The following is a 16,091-nucleotide window of genomic DNA, read 5'->3' as shown; positions in this document are numbered from 1 at the left end:
GTTCCTTCAGTAAATGTTCTTGTTTCAGATTCTGATGTTTTTATTTTTTATCACTACATATCGTGCCTATTTTATGCAAAACACCATTACTTTCAAAAGTACATGCATCTACGAATTCATTAAAATAATATTCTTTAGAGAAAATAAAAATTGACAATTTTAGCAATAAAGCTCAGTGGTGAAAACATAAAAAAAACTTTGGCACTTTTTCGTGACCACTCCGCCTTTGATGCTCTGTCAGCCAACCGCTAGCTTTGACATTCCATTTAATTTATGTAACTATCTATCTAATGCGACAAGTATATCCGGGCTAATGGAATCTATTGGTTTGACACTTTCAACCGTGTTAATGGCGTTTCGCTTGTGCGGTGGGTGCACTTTTAGATATTTGTGCAGAATTCACAAATAGCAAACGGAAACAGCGAAAAAGCAACGTGCTTTGAGTGTTTCCGAGTGGAGTGTTGATGATGGTAGGTATATACGGTTGGTTGGCTGGCTTGCTGCTTCGCTACGTCCACATGGATGTATGGGAATGTGACGTAAACGTGAACGTGCTTTTTATGGCATTACGTGTTATTTGACATTTTGCAAAAACAACGATAGACCGACCGAGCGACCAACATCAGCAATGCCGCAAAACACCAGAATGGGAAACATCATTTCAATGACAATCCTATGAAAAAAAACAGCGAAAAAACAACAATATTAATGCGTGTTCTATGTTTCGACTCTCAAATACATTAACAATGAAAAATACATGATGCCACAGGGAGTGCGGAGACCATCCCACCAAATATCATCCCACTACAGTTAATGCAAGTGTTGTTCTTATTTCTGTGTTTTGTTTCTTCTTCTTCTTTTTTGTGAATTTCAGGTCATTGAATATTGCCAAGTGCGTGTACAAGTGTTGAAATCGGGCATAAAGTTATCTCCAATGAATGAATCTTCCTTCTCCCAACCATGCCCAAACCCAAACTAAAATAAGCCAAAGAATAACAAAACCATCAAAAAATTTTATGGCCAATCAAATGTTGTGAAACATCACCAGCACGTTTCCAAGAAAATATAACAAATACAAAACGAAAAAAATCTACTCTTTAAATTGTCCTTGTGCTACAGGACCATCATCGCCAACTCACCAACTCCTTCCAATGCTACCTACAACCCCAAAAACTAAGATCAACTAACAAAACGTAAAGCAAATAATAAAAATAGTAACCAAACGAAGAAAAGTGAATTTGTAGTCACTCGAAATGAAATTGAATTGAATAAAAGCGAAGAGCATAGCGAAACGTAAAAGAAAATTAAATAATATCTGGGAAAGTGTCTTAAAAGCATTTGTCTGCAACGTGACTTTTTTCGCCCAGTTTGCGCGTTTTAACCTCGAATCGCCTGAGTAAAAAACAACAAAACTTAATTTTTAACTCCTGCAAACCACGTTTTTTGGTTTTGGTTTTAGTGTGAAGAAAATAAAAAACTAAAAACAACAGTTACAAAAATTTAAAAAAAAATCTTGGAAGCTAAAAAAAACAACCACCCAAATCATAAAAAGCAGCAAATCAAATAAAATATTTTAATGGAAAATTAAACAAATTTATTACCAAGGTGAAGATATTCGGTTAGTGAAAATAGTGATAAAAATCCAAGAAATAAATATAAAACATCTACCAAATTGTGAAATTCCATAAAAATAAATTCTGAAACAAAATTCGGATTATTAACAATTACAACTTTGCCCTCCTCACCAATCTAATAAGGATTTACAATTGCGGACAGCTTCATGTAAACTTAAAAAAAGGTAAGTGATGCCTTATATGTTTTATGATTTTCATCTTTTATAGTTTTTAAATTTCATATTCAACAAACAACCTAGGAAACAGCAGAATTTTATAGTTTTCTATTTCGCTACAAATCCTTAGCAAGAAATACATTTAATTTTGCGTTCAAGGATAATAAGACCAACTGTAGGATAATAAGACCAACTGATGTCTTCTCTTGCTGTCAAAATGCATTATTTAAATTAAAGTAACAACAACGTTTCTATTCAATATTTGTGAAATATATGTTATCCTTTTTTTCCTCTCCGATGGCTACACTTAACTTAGGAACCACACGAAAATATCGACAACTTAATTTAAAATATTTATTTAACACTCGAAATTCTCACACTATCATTCTTAATAAAAATTTCATTTAATTAAGTGTTAATTAATTTCAATAACATTTAAACATTATTAAAATACTAGTTGCAAATAGTTGAAAATTAACCCATCCGCAATGACATCCCAACTAATTATAAACTAATAAATCATTTTTAAATTAAGTTCGAAACTCGGGAAAAACAAAACAACATTATTAATTACTATTCCATGAATGGTGGCAGCTTGGCTATGTTTTTGTTTTCCTATTTTTAAATTGGAGCACGTATGATACTCACAGTGAACGAGAGAACAGTGTACAAAAGTCAATGGCACAAAATATGTACGTATGTAGGTGTATAGCTATTTATACAATTTTAAACACAAGAATAATAAACCATGCTGTGAACTTAGTTGAACTTGTATTTCGAAACCATAAAAATGAAGAAAACATAATAAACAACTGTTGTATGTATACCTAAATTATATATTTATGTATGTACTCTTATTAAGAGAAAACAAAGCAATTACAAACATAAATATGGATTAAAATTATACAATAGGAGAAAACTTATAAAATAATATCATGATATATACCGATATAATTAAGTAAAAAAATTGTTTTTCAAGGGACATTACTACTGTTCTTTGAAAAATAATTAATAATAGCAAAGTAAGTTTTAATTAATTTTTTATCTTACAAATTGTCAAAGTTAAATTATAGGTTTGACCTTTTACTCGACAATTTTAATTAAATTCTGCTGAAACCCCAGCAACTTTTCCATTATAATATATTTATAATTATTCCACAAATATCCCAGAAGGGTAAATATAACTAAAATCCTCGAAACGCCTTAAATTAGAAGTTACCGTTATATAGGGGCTATACCAAAAAGTGTACCTATATTGACAATTTTTAGTGGAGAATGTTTTTGGCCATATGGAACCTCAAATGTCAAATTTCAACAAGTTAGGTAAAAAAATGTAGCTAAAATTGCCAAAAGAACTTAAATTTGTTGGTACCGATCGTTTGTGGGTAGTTTAATTTATGGAAGTGTTTGTGGAAATACATACCAAAAGTACGGATAGAGCTGGAATCTGTATTTTGAAGTCAGGGTTAGTGTTGGTGTGTAGCTTTGGTATGTTGAGGTTGTTTATGATATAATTTTCATAAATATACCACAAGTACTAAATCATTCTAAAGTTGGTATTTGGTGTAGGGGCAGAGCTCGAATTCTAATATTAGAGTCATTATTGGTGTGTGGGGTTAAGATATGGTGGGGAATGGATAGATCTGGAAGTGGTAATCACGGTTGGTATACATATTTATGGTTTATATAGTAATTTTTGAAGTTTGTATCCAGTTGTGCGTATAGAACTAAATTTAGTACCATTTTGGAATTGCATTAACGATGAATGAATTTTTTCAAAATGCGCAGAAATTCTGAAATTTGTGGACGGCTACGAGAAGTACTAAATTTGGTCTTGTTCGTTTAAAAAATGTAGCTAAAATCAGCAAAATAACTTAAATCGGGCGGTACTGTTATTTTAGGGGCCATACCAAAAAATGGACTTATATTTAGTGGAGAAAATTTGTGACCGCTGTGAATCTAAAATGTGAAATTGCAGGTAGTTCGGTCAAAAAATATAGCTTTTGGTGATGATCGCTAAATATTTAATGGGTGAAATGGACCAAAAAAAATGTACGCCATTTTGGTAGCGGTTCTGTAGGTCGCAGTTATAGTCCGATCGGCCTGAAATATTAAGTAATGTTTGAATTTATGACTAGGAAGGAGGTTGCAATTTAACATGATGATCAGGTAACGTTTGTGTGAAAATTGGTAATATTTATACCTTCAGACTGTAGGATAGAAAGGGTATACATATGAGGAAAAGTCAGAATTTTTTAATATTCTATTTGAAAAAAATTAAAATTTGTTTTTGACGCTACATGAAAGATTTTTGTTGCATGCATTGAGAAAAAAATTCCCATTCTCAAATCTGTTCGAGATACTAATTTTGGATATTGCACGCAAAAGTTATGGCGGTTTCAATTCTGATTATTAGAAAAAATCTTATAAAAACGCTATTCATTATATCGAGAAACATTGTTAATTTATGGCTTCCTACATACTATATGTTTACTGAGGTCCCATAACTTTAGTGAAAAAGTTGTACATTTTCGCGGAAATTAGGAAAGCATTCAAAACAATTGGTAGTTTGCAAATGGTTTTAATAAAATTCAAGCTGTTTATGCATCTGAAAAATATATAAAAAATATGTGCGTAATCTAAATATCGCGAAGATTCAAATGAAACCAAAACTATACAAATCCGTTTAGTGGTTTGCATATTATAGTATAAACCAAAAAATATATTGAGGAAATTAATAAAATTTTTGTAAGAGAAAATATTTTTTAAAATTTATTTTGTGTGTTAGTTGAAGAAAATGTCGGAAAAATAGGTCGGAGTTATTCTTCTATTTCAGTTAAATTTCACGCAAAAAGTCACATTTTTTATTCTAATCACTTCTCGAATAGACGCTAACATCTAGCGGAAAATATGGGTATCGTTCAAATAAATTTTGGGTTCCTTTCAATGGGCTATAATCTTAAAATAAAACTTAATCGGGTAATGTTCATTTTGAAATGCGTGTAAATCGCGAAATCCTCAAAATCATTTGATGTGCATGTGGTTTCCCGTTACAACGAATTGTTTCTTTTCATTTGTATACATTTACCAAGATTTATATTGGCGGCTGCGATGTAGCTTCGCCTACAGTTTAGTATCCAAAAAACTGTATGACGCTTATAATTTGCACAAAGTGCATACACTTTTTATGCGCATCCGATTACACTATCATCCATGAAAAAATACATCGATTTAAACCTATTTCAATAAAATCTATCAAGAACCGTGGATGTAGTATCACACACTCTTTTTGGGATAAATCGGATAAAGCTCTAATGCCACTAAATTTTTTAAACCGTTGATTTCGCAAAAATGCGAGTGATGTGTCAGTTTCTTCCACAGAAAGCGCGACTAAATCCGCAATATTTTCAAAAACATTTTTCGCACATTTTTGGGTTGTTGCAGTTGCTGCTTTAGCCGTTCTAGTGGATGGATTTTCACGATCTATGATTTATATGATCCGGGCCGTCAAAAAACTAAAATATCTTGGGGTCCCAGGACAATCAAAAGGATATTGTAAATACTGTACCAAAAAATAGGGTTTTTCGAAAAAATATCGCACTAAATTTTGGCCTTTGGCAGTGGATTTCTGTGATGCTATCTGGGCTAGATAGTCAATATACATATCGAATTATGCGATTACTTTGATTCCATTATATGTTTTCTGAAATACCCGAATGCGCGTCGCAGTTAGACCAAAAATACACCTAAAATCTGGCTTCAAAATGTCAGCATCCATAAAAGGTTGATGTGGTGGAGCTTTTGAAATGTGATACATTAGAGGTGTAATCTTCATTTTGTATTCTTCTACTTTTACTTTGGACAGACATCCGTAATTTAAACGGTTTAACCGCCAATCGAATAAAAACGTAAAAAAAACTCGTTTGCTTCAACGTGTTTTCACCTATTTTAATTCATTTACGTGGTCATAGCTTCCGCGCAAATAAACTTTTTTAGCCACGTTTTTGAGCTTTGATTTAAAACACTTCGATTGATCCAACTATGACCATATATCGTGGTACACTGCAATATTTCGCGAATTATATCAGTACAAACCTTGGCTTCATAAATGTTAAATTTTTTTGACTTTTCGTAATATACACTTTGATACGACCAAAAATGTGCCTCATAGAAATAACAGTTTTAGACCTTAAGTATGTTTGGACGAAATTCGTTTCAGACTATTTGGAGTCGATTAAGCCATGTCCGTCCGTCTGTCTGTCTGGCTGGTGCGCACGATAACTCTCGATCGGATCAACCGATTCGAACCAAATTTTGGGTATAGTAATATTTTGTCCAAACTTAGTTTAAGTTCGAAGATGGGCCATATCGGTCAACTCCTTCGAGTACTTCCCCCACAAAAGTTCAAAATTTTTTTCTATATTTTATTATATATCTGATAAAAAGTACAAGAGAAGATTTTTTCTATTTGGACCAATATTAAAGAAGTTCTGAGTATTTCTTTGCCTATAGTTTTTCTAGCCAATTTTCTTTCAGTCGGCCAAGCATGGTTTCCAAATCGGTTAGCAAATCGCTAAGTTAAGGTGGTTAAAGTGTGGAAAAACGCGTTAAAGGAGACAGGTCAAGTTCGATGATGGACTATATCGTTCCACATCTTGGTAATGTCCCTATATTATATACAAATAAGAAAAAATATTCTTAAAAAAAATCACGTAAAAATATTCCTTAAAAATTCCACGTTAAAGAAAAAATATTCTTTAAAAAAATCTATGTTAAAAAAAATATTCTTAAAAATTCACGTTAAATAAACTAAAATAATTATGTGCATTCTCTGCAATATGGAGACACATGACAATGGGAGTAGTTAATTTGGTTTACATATGCGGCTACGAGAGTTTTTAGGTGTTTCGGTTGAATTCGCATTTAAACGAATTCATCAGTCACACTTATTCTTGAGCTCGAGTCGTCATAAAATTGGGGAAGGGTTCTTTGTTTCAATACTAAGAGAAGTGATGAGTCCAAGTGGCGTTGGACGATACTAGTCTTCTCTGCCATCCCCTAAAGTAATCAATTTTAACTACATCCCACTTTAAACTTGTTGTTTGTTGAATTTGAAAACAATAAATATGAGATTAAGCTTGACTTAGATACAAATTGTAAGTTAACTAAAAAAATATTTTTAAAAATCCACGTTAAATAAATTAAAAAAATATGTTGAAAAAATCTACATTAATCAAATTAAAATTTTTTAGAAAACCCACATTAAACAAATAAAAAAATTTTTAGAAAATCCACATTAAACAAACTAAAAAAGTTTTAGAAAATCCACGTTAAAAAAAATATTAAAAAATATTTTTAAAAAATTAACGTTAAATAAATTATAAAATATTTTTAAAAAAGTTTAAATAAATTAAACCAAGTAAAAAAGCGTTAAGTTTGGCCGGGCCGAACTTTTCATACCCTCCACCATAAAATATTCTGAACTAAAATGGAATAATTAGTTTTTATTCCTGTCCCCAACTTTAAGTGGGTACATTAAAATGTCAGATAATGTAAATAAAATGCTTCATTCTGGAGACCCATTTTTGTGGTGCCTATATCTAACTATGTATGTTGACAATTTTTAGTGGGCTAGAAATTGGGAGGTACCGTATAGGGGTTATAATGAAACATGGACCTATGTTGACAGTTTTTGATGGGAGCCTTTAATGTCAAATAACTCCTAATTTGGTTAAAGATTGTAGCTAAAATCCTCGAAACACTGAAAATACGTACATAACGTGGGAACAATTTTTGTTGGCTCTTAAATTTCAAATTACAGAAAGTTCGTCCTAAAAATAAAGCTAAGGTACGAAAATCGGGAGGTTTGTTTTGGGGCTATACCAAAACACGGACTTACGTTCGGTTAAACATTTTAAGTAAAATCTCAAAGTACTGAAAATCGGGAGGTATCTTTATATTGGGGCTATGTTGAAAATTGTTGATGTAGATGTGTGGTGACCACCACAACCTTCAAATGTCAAATTACAGTTAGTTCGGTTAAAAATTGTAGCTAAAATTGCCAAATTACTAAAAATCGGGAGGCTTTATCCCTACATGGACCTTTCTTTACAATTTTTGGTGGAACTTCAAATGTCAAATGTTCAAAATACAGCTAAATCGGTTAAACCTTGTAGGTAAAATTCTCAAAATACCGAAAATCGGGAGGTACCGTTATATGGGGCTATATCAAAACATGGACCTATGTTCATAATTTTTTCGAATATACGTTTTTTGGTCACTACGAACCCTAAATACCAAATTATAGCTAATTCGGTCTATAAATGTGACTTAAAACGTCAAAATACCTGAAATCGGGCGGTAACGTTATATGGGGGCTATTCCAAAACATGGATCTATGTCCACTAGTTTTGTTATATAAGTTTATTGACACTTAAGAACCTTAAATGTCAATTTATAGCTAAATCGGTCCGTAAATGTAGCTAAAGACGTCAAAATACAGTAAATCGGGGATACCGTTATATGAGGGCTATACCAAAACGTGGACCTATGTCCACAAGTTTTGTTATATAAGTTTATTGACACTTAAGAACCCTAAATGTAAAATTATACCTAAAGCGGTCTGCAAATGTAGCTAAAAACGTCAACGTCACTCTATCTCAATTATTGCGGACGCTGGAGTGATTACAACAGACGGACGGACGGACAAGCGGACATGGCTAGATCGTCTTAGAATTTTATCCTGATCAAGAATACATATACTTTATAGGGTCGCAAATGATTAGTTCGATGTGTTACAAACGGAATGACAAACTTAATATACCCTCCATACTATGGTGGAGGGTATAAAAATATTAAATAAATCAAAAAAATATTTAAAAAAAAATTCAGTTTAAATAAATTAATTTTTTTAATTCACGTACTCTTTTATTATTCGAAAAATGAGTACCTAATTGGCAAGACTGTATAAGAGACACTAGTGCTACTACATAACAGCGATTGCAAGACAACATAACAACCAAACAGCCTGACAAAGGAGGCAGGTCAAGTTCGATGATGGACTATGTAGGTCCACATTTTGGTAATGCCCCTATGTAACGGTACCACCCGATTTCAGGTATTTTGAAGTTTTAAGATATAATTTCAAACTGAATTAGCTATAATTTGGCATTTACTGTTTGAAGTGGTCAAAAAACTTTGTATTAACTTTAATTTTGTTAAGGAAAAAATGCAAGTGGTTTCGTGAAATTAAATACGAAGAATTTTTGGTTGTATATTCCCCTATTGAATGTAATAAGAATATCGTAATAGACTTACTTTTAAATATGGGTGGATAACCACATTTCGTATTATGCGGCGCAAGATGATGTCGCAGTGTATTCAACACGTCATTGTTACTCAGCGATGAAATTTGCATTAAGCTACTCTCATTAATATATATTAAAATAATTTTATTATTTTAATTGTGGTTGATTTTATCATTTTTTTTTTGTCCATCAGGAATAATCGTGGAATATATCAATAAACTGTTTGGATACTTGTAGTAACATTCTCACTTTTTACTGAACTTTTTCGATCACACAATCAATGCCTGTTATGAGTATGTCTATTTTTCAATGTGTATTTATTTATTTGTATTATAAAGGAAAAAGAATCGCAAATTCAATTTACTGCTTCAAAAGCATATGAAAACAAAAATTAAAAAAAAAATCCAATAGCTTTGAATTAAAACGGAAATTCTATTTTTAACTTTTTCAATTAAAAAACCTTGCGTTTTATAAACCAAAAACATTTCGGGAAAATATGTGCTAAGTTAAATACATATGTATGTTTGTGTGTTGGAAAATATAAATTAAATTTCTCGAATTGTGTTACAGAAAAACAGGTTTCTTATATAAATTGAAAATTCAATATCTGTAGGTAATAAATGTAAATTAAAAGTTGAGGGCTGTGAAAAATCGGACATAATATTAAGAACTTGTAGTGGTTAATTTTACATAGATATGTATGCATAGCTAAAATTATAGAAATATATATTATATTCTATATACCTCCAAAAGCCATCAATGTTGAAGGGCATAACAACCCTTCCCCGTTATTCACTGTAGGGCTCAAAAAAAGTTTCCAAACAACAGATGTCATCAAATCACCATCTCAGGCCCTCAGGTGAACAAAATATTTTTTTTTTTTTTTATTAATAAGTTTATAGACTTCCTTTTCAGCTGACATCAATAACCTATTGCCTTTTCATTTCATCTCCTCTCCCCTACCCGGCAAGTTCATTACAATTTGACACGCTACTACTGTTAACTTTACTTGAATCGATAAGATTCACGGTATGTCATTATTCGTTACTTCAATTAACGTCAAACTTCAATGGATATTATTTTCAAATAAAATAAAACGACGAAAACGAAAACTTCATTTAAATCTCCTTAACATCAACGACATCCTATTGTTGGTGTTGGCTAATTATGTTTTTGTTCCGTTTGTCTGGTTGTGTGTGTGTGAGTGCTTTTGCCATTATCCTTGGTGTAATAAATATCCACGACAGTATGCCACAAAATAACACCCTTTAACAACAGAACACTTTTAAAGATGGTAATAAAAAATTACTTCATATTATTTTCTAAGGGAGTCGACGTTGTAGGTATTGTTTTTGTTCTGGTGGGTGTTTTGGCACTTTGAATGAGGTTGTTTGGAATGCTTCAAAGAAGAAGGCGATTGTTCTTTGTTTTGCCATTACATGGTGTATTGCAACGCTCGTAGTTTGATTATTGTAGAAAGAAATTCCATTACATATAATTAGCACTTTAACCATTATACACAACACTAACCAGTGGCAAATGCGATGGGAAGGGTTGCCAACTCCAGAGAAACTGGAAATGTATAGATGGGAAATTGTTATTGATAATATATAGAATAATTTTCCTACAAAATCCACGTTTCTTGTTGTTGTGGTTTATGAAAAATATTCCTTATTAAATGCACGTTTCTTGTTGCTGTGGTTGAAGAAAAATATTCCATAAAAAATCCACGTTTCTCGTCGTTGTGGTTGATGACAAATATTCCTTATAAAATCCACGTTTCTTGTTGTTGTGGTTAATGAAAAATATCCCTTATAAAATCCACGCAAAAACACTTTTTTTTAAATCCGAGTTAAAGAAAAAATATTTTTAAAAATATCCAAGTTAAAAAAAATAAAAAAATCCACGTTTCTTATTGTTGTGGTTAATGAAAAATATTCCATAAAAAATCCACGTTTCTTGTTGTTGTGGTTGATGAAAATTATTCCTTATAAAATCCACGTTTCTTGTTGTTGTGGCTGATGAAAATTATTCCTTTTAAAATCCACGTTCCTTGTTGTTGTGGTTGATGAAAAATATTCCTTATAAAATCCACGTTTCTTATTGTTGTGGTTAATGAAAAATATTCCTTATAAAATCCACATTTCTTGTTCTTGTGGTAAATGAAAAATATTCCTTATAAAATCCACGTTTCTTGTTGTTGTGGTCAATGAAAAATATTCCTTATAAAATCCACATTTCTTGTTGTTGTGGTAAATGAAAAATATTCCTTATAAAATCCACGTTTCTTGTTGTTGTGGTTGATGAAAATTATTCCTTTTAAAATCCACGTTCCTTGTTGTTGTGGTTGATGAAAAATATTCCTTATAAAATCCACGTTTCTTGTTGTTGTGGTTGATGAAAATTATTCCTTTTAAAATCCACGTTCCTTGTTGTTGTGGTTGATGAAAAATATTCCTTATAAAATCCACGTTTCTTGTTGTTGTGGTTAATGAAAAATATTCCTTATAAAATCCACATTTCTTGTTCTTGTGGTAAATGAAAAATATTCCTTATAAAATCCACGTTTCTTGTTGTTGTGGTTGATGAAAATTATTCCTTTTAAAATCCACGTTCCTTGTTGTTGTGGTTGATGAAAAATATTCCTTATAAAATCCACGTTTCTTGTTGTTGTGGTTGATGAAAAATATTCCTTATAAAATCCACATTTCTTGTTCTTGTGGTAAATGAAAAATATTCCTTATAAAATCCACGTTTCTTGTTGTTGTGGTTAATGAAAAATATTCCTTATAAAATCCACATTTCTTGTTGTTGTGGTAAATGAAAAATATTCCTTATAATATCCACGTTTCTTGTTGTTGTGGTAAATGAAAAATATTCCTTATAAAATCCACGTTTCTTGTTGTTGTGGTTAATGAAAAATATTCCTTATAAAATCCACGTTTCTTGTTGTTGTGGTTAATGAAAAATATTCCTTATAAAATCCACGTTTCTTGTTGTTGTGGTAAATGAAAAATATTCCTTATAAAATCCACATTTCTTGTTGTTGTGGTAAATGAAAAATATTCCTTATAAAATCCACATTTCTTGTTGTTGTGGTAAATGAAAAATATTCCTTATAAAATCCACGTTTCTTGTCGTTGTGGTTAATGAAAAATATTCCTTATAAAATCCACGTTTCTTGTTGTTGTGGTAAATGAAAAATATTCCTTATAAAATCCACGTTTCTTGTTGTTGTGGTTAATGAAAAATATTCCTTATAAAATCCACATTTCTTGTTGTTGTGGTTAATGAAAAATATTCCATAAAAAATCCACGTTTCTTGTTGTTGTGGTTGATGAAAATTATTCCTTATAAAATCCACGTTTCTTGTTGTTGTGGTTGATGAAAATTATTCCTTTTAAAATCCACGTTCCTTGTTGTTGTGGTTGATGAAAAATATTCCTTATAAAATCCACGTTTCTTGTTGTTGTGGTTAATGAAAAATATTCCTTATAAAATCCACATTTCTTGTTGTTGTGGTAAATGAAAAATATTCCTTATATAATCCACGTTTCTTGTTGTTGTGGTTAATGAAAAATATTCCTTATAAAATCCACATTTCTTGTTGTTGTGGTAAATGAAAAATATTCCTTATAAAATCCACGTTTCTTGTCGTTGTGGTTAATGAAAAATATTCCTTATAAAATCCACATTTCTTGTTGTTGTGGTAAATGAAAAATATTCCTTATAAAATCCACGTTTCTTGTTGTTGTGGTTAATAAAAAATATTCCTTATAAAATCCACGTTTCTTGTTGTTGTGGTTAATGAAAAATATTCCTTATAAAATCCACGTTTCTTGTTGTTGTGGTTAATGAAAAATATTCCTTATAAAATCCATGTTTCTTGTTGTTGTGGTTGATGAAAAATATTTTTAAAAATTTAAAAAAAAAAATCTATAAAAAAATCCACGTTGAAGGAAAAAAATTCTTTAAAAAAACCAAGTTAAAGAAAAAATTTGCGTTTTTCCAAAATTTTGTTTAAAAAACCAAATTAAAGAAAAAAATTTCGTTTTTCAAAAATTTTCTTTAAAAAATCCACGGCAAAAAAAATTCTTTAAAAAATCCACGTTGAAGGAAAAAAATCTTTAAAAAATCCACGTTGAAAGAAAAAAAATCTTTAAAAAATCCACGTTGAAGGAAAAAAAAATCTTTAAAAAATCCACGTTGAAGGAAAAAAATCTTTAAAAAATCCACGTTGAATGTAAAAAAATCTTTAAAAAATCCACGTTGAAGGAAAAAAATCTTTAAAAAATTCACATTAAAGAAAAAATATTCTTTAAAAAATCCACATTAAAGAAAAAATATTCTTTAAAGAATCCACGTTAAAGAAAAAATGTTCTTTCAAGAATCCACGTTAAAGAAAAACTATTCTTTAAAATATTCTTTAAAATTCTTTAAAAAATCCACGTTAAAGAATTTATATTCTTTAAAAAATCCACGTTAAAGAAAAAATATTCTTTAAAAAATCCACGTTAAAGAAAAAATATTCTTTAAAAAATCCACGTTAAAGAAAAAATATTCTTTAAAAAATCCACGTTAAAGAAAAAATATTCTTTAAAAAATCCACGTTAAAGAAAAAATATTCTTTAAAAAATCCACGTTAAAGAAAAAATATTCTTTAAAAAATCCACGTTAAAGAAAAAATATTCTTTAAAAAATCCACGTTAAAGATAAAACATTATTTAAAAATCCACACTTAAGAAAAAATATCCTTTAAACAAATTATCTAAAAATATTCTTTAAAATTCCACGTTAAAGAAAAAATATTCGTTAAAAAATCTATGTTAAGGAAATAAATATTCTTAAAAATTTAGGTTAAATTAACTAAAAAAATATCTTTAAAAAATCCACGTTAAATAAATTAAAAAAATATTTTTAAAAAATCCCAATTAATCAAATTAAAAAATTTTTAGAAAATCCACATTAAACAAATTAAAAATATGTAGAGAAAAAAAATAGAGAAATAGAAATTTATTAAATATTTTTAAAAAATCCACGTTAAATAAATTAAAAAATATTTTTAAAAAATCTAGTTTAAATAAATTATAAAAATATTAAATAAATCAAAAAAATTAAAATCTGGTTAAATATATATTTTTTAATTAACGTATTCTTTTATTATACGAAAAATGATTCCCTAATTGGCAATACTGTATAAGAGTCACTAGTTCTACTACATAACCGCGATTGCAAGACAACATAACTACCAAACATAAAAAATAAATGAAAAAAATATTTTTATAAAATCCACGTTAAATAAATTAAAAAAAAAAGATTAAAAAATTTTTTTTTTTTAAAATCCACGTTAAATAAATTAAAAAAAAAGATTTTTAAAAAAATATCTTTATATAATCCACGTTAAATAAATTAAAAAAAGATTTTCATAAAATTCACGTTATATAAAATAAAAAAGATTTAAAAAAAATGTTTTTACGTTAAATAAATTAAAAAAGATTTTTTAAAAATATTTTTATAAAATCCACGTTAAATAAAATAAAAAAGATTTAAAAAAATATTTTTATAAAATCTACGTTAAATAACTTAAAAAAGATTTTTAAAAAAGATTTTTATAAAATCCACGTTAAATAAATTAAAAAAGATTTGTATAAAATCCACGTTAAATAAATTAAAAAAGATTTGTATAAAATCCACGTTAAATAAATTAAAAAAGATTTTTATAAAATCCACGTTAAATAAATTAAAAGCATATTTGTAAAAATCCACGTCAAATAAATAAAAACATATTTTTAAAAAATCCATGTTTTGTTTTTATTATTTCTTTTTATTATTTGAAAAATGAATTCCTAACTGGCAACCCTGTAAAAGAGTAACTAATGCTACTACATAACCGCGATTTCAAGACAACATAACAACCAAACAACCTGGCATGGTTCTGACACACAAACATAAATTTACTGCCTATAAGCACCTTCAACTGACTGCCTGCCAGCCAACCAGCCATTTTGCCATCCATTCATAACTACACAAATAAATTAGCAAAACTCTTAAGCATGGTTTTCGCTATGTTACTTAGCAATTTCAGGGGAGGCTGGCTGGCATAGCCAGTTGCCACACGGCCAAGTATAAAGAGAATCTAAAACCATAAACTGACTTAGATTAACAATGAACAACAAACGACTCACCATGCAACCAACAACAGACATTCTTTTACTTTAGTTAATGAAAAATTATATGTACAACGACCATAGTCCCAAGGGGTACTTAAGCAATGGCCAAACGACAACAGCAATAATAACAGGAGTAAAATTTTCTAGCAGTAGTGAGGGAGTAAAGAAAACCGCTTAACAGTTATATGACACTATGAAAACCGCTTTACAGGAAACAACCCCGCACTTTGATTCGCCATAAAAGTGGTGGAAAGAGTAGGGTGATCAAGGAAAATTAATCTCCTTTCCTTGTATAGGTAGATGACTTTTAACGATGACCACTTAAAATGATAGACATTTTTCAATTTATTGCTTACTTCTGTTTTTGATTTTGGTATCTTATTTGTTTTTGTTTTTTCTATCTCTGGGTTCTGTTAAAAGCTTGCTAGTCATGAAATACCGTTGAACACATTCACACTCTAATAGCCAAACATCATAAACTTGTGTCGAATGTTTGCTTTTTTCACTAGTCATGATGACTTGTTCTCTTTTCTCTGTTTTAGGGAATGTGGAATCCCATGAAATGCTTTAGTCCGAGGCTAGTGGGAATGGTGATAAGAATGATGAGTTTTCAAAAAAATCTTCTTTTTTTTTGATTAAATATTAATCAAGGAGAGAGAGGATTATTTATTGATAGCTTTACTTGACCCCAACCTATTTTCATGGTAAAGGTGACCATGAACAAATATTATTTAAAAAATCAATGTTATTGATAGGAAATTAAAAAATATTATATAAAAACCAATGTTTTTGATAAATTATGAACAAATATTATTTAAAAAATCG

At 29.7% G+C, this 16,091-nt stretch overlaps 1 long non-coding RNA gene across 1 annotated transcript in view; it reads left to right on the top strand.

Annotated features, from left to right (window-relative positions):
• LOC141398776 (uncharacterized) overlaps positions 1-16,091 on the top strand; it is a 176,794-nt gene that overhangs the window by 15,503 nt on the left and 145,200 nt on the right. The window contains exon 2 of the long non-coding RNA XR_012411708.1: positions 875-1,798. This is a non-coding gene — a long non-coding RNA (uncharacterized lncRNA). The remainder of the gene's footprint in view (positions 1-874; positions 1,799-16,091) is intronic.

This window comes from Musca autumnalis, unplaced genomic scaffold (genome assembly GCF_047663935.1).
Source record: "Musca autumnalis isolate F117 unplaced genomic scaffold, ASM4766393v1 scaffold_3, whole genome shotgun sequence".
In the NCBI taxonomy this organism is placed as follows: domain Eukaryota; kingdom Metazoa; phylum Arthropoda; class Insecta; order Diptera; family Muscidae; genus Musca; species Musca autumnalis.
This window is presented reverse-complemented; position numbering and strand designations above follow the sequence as displayed.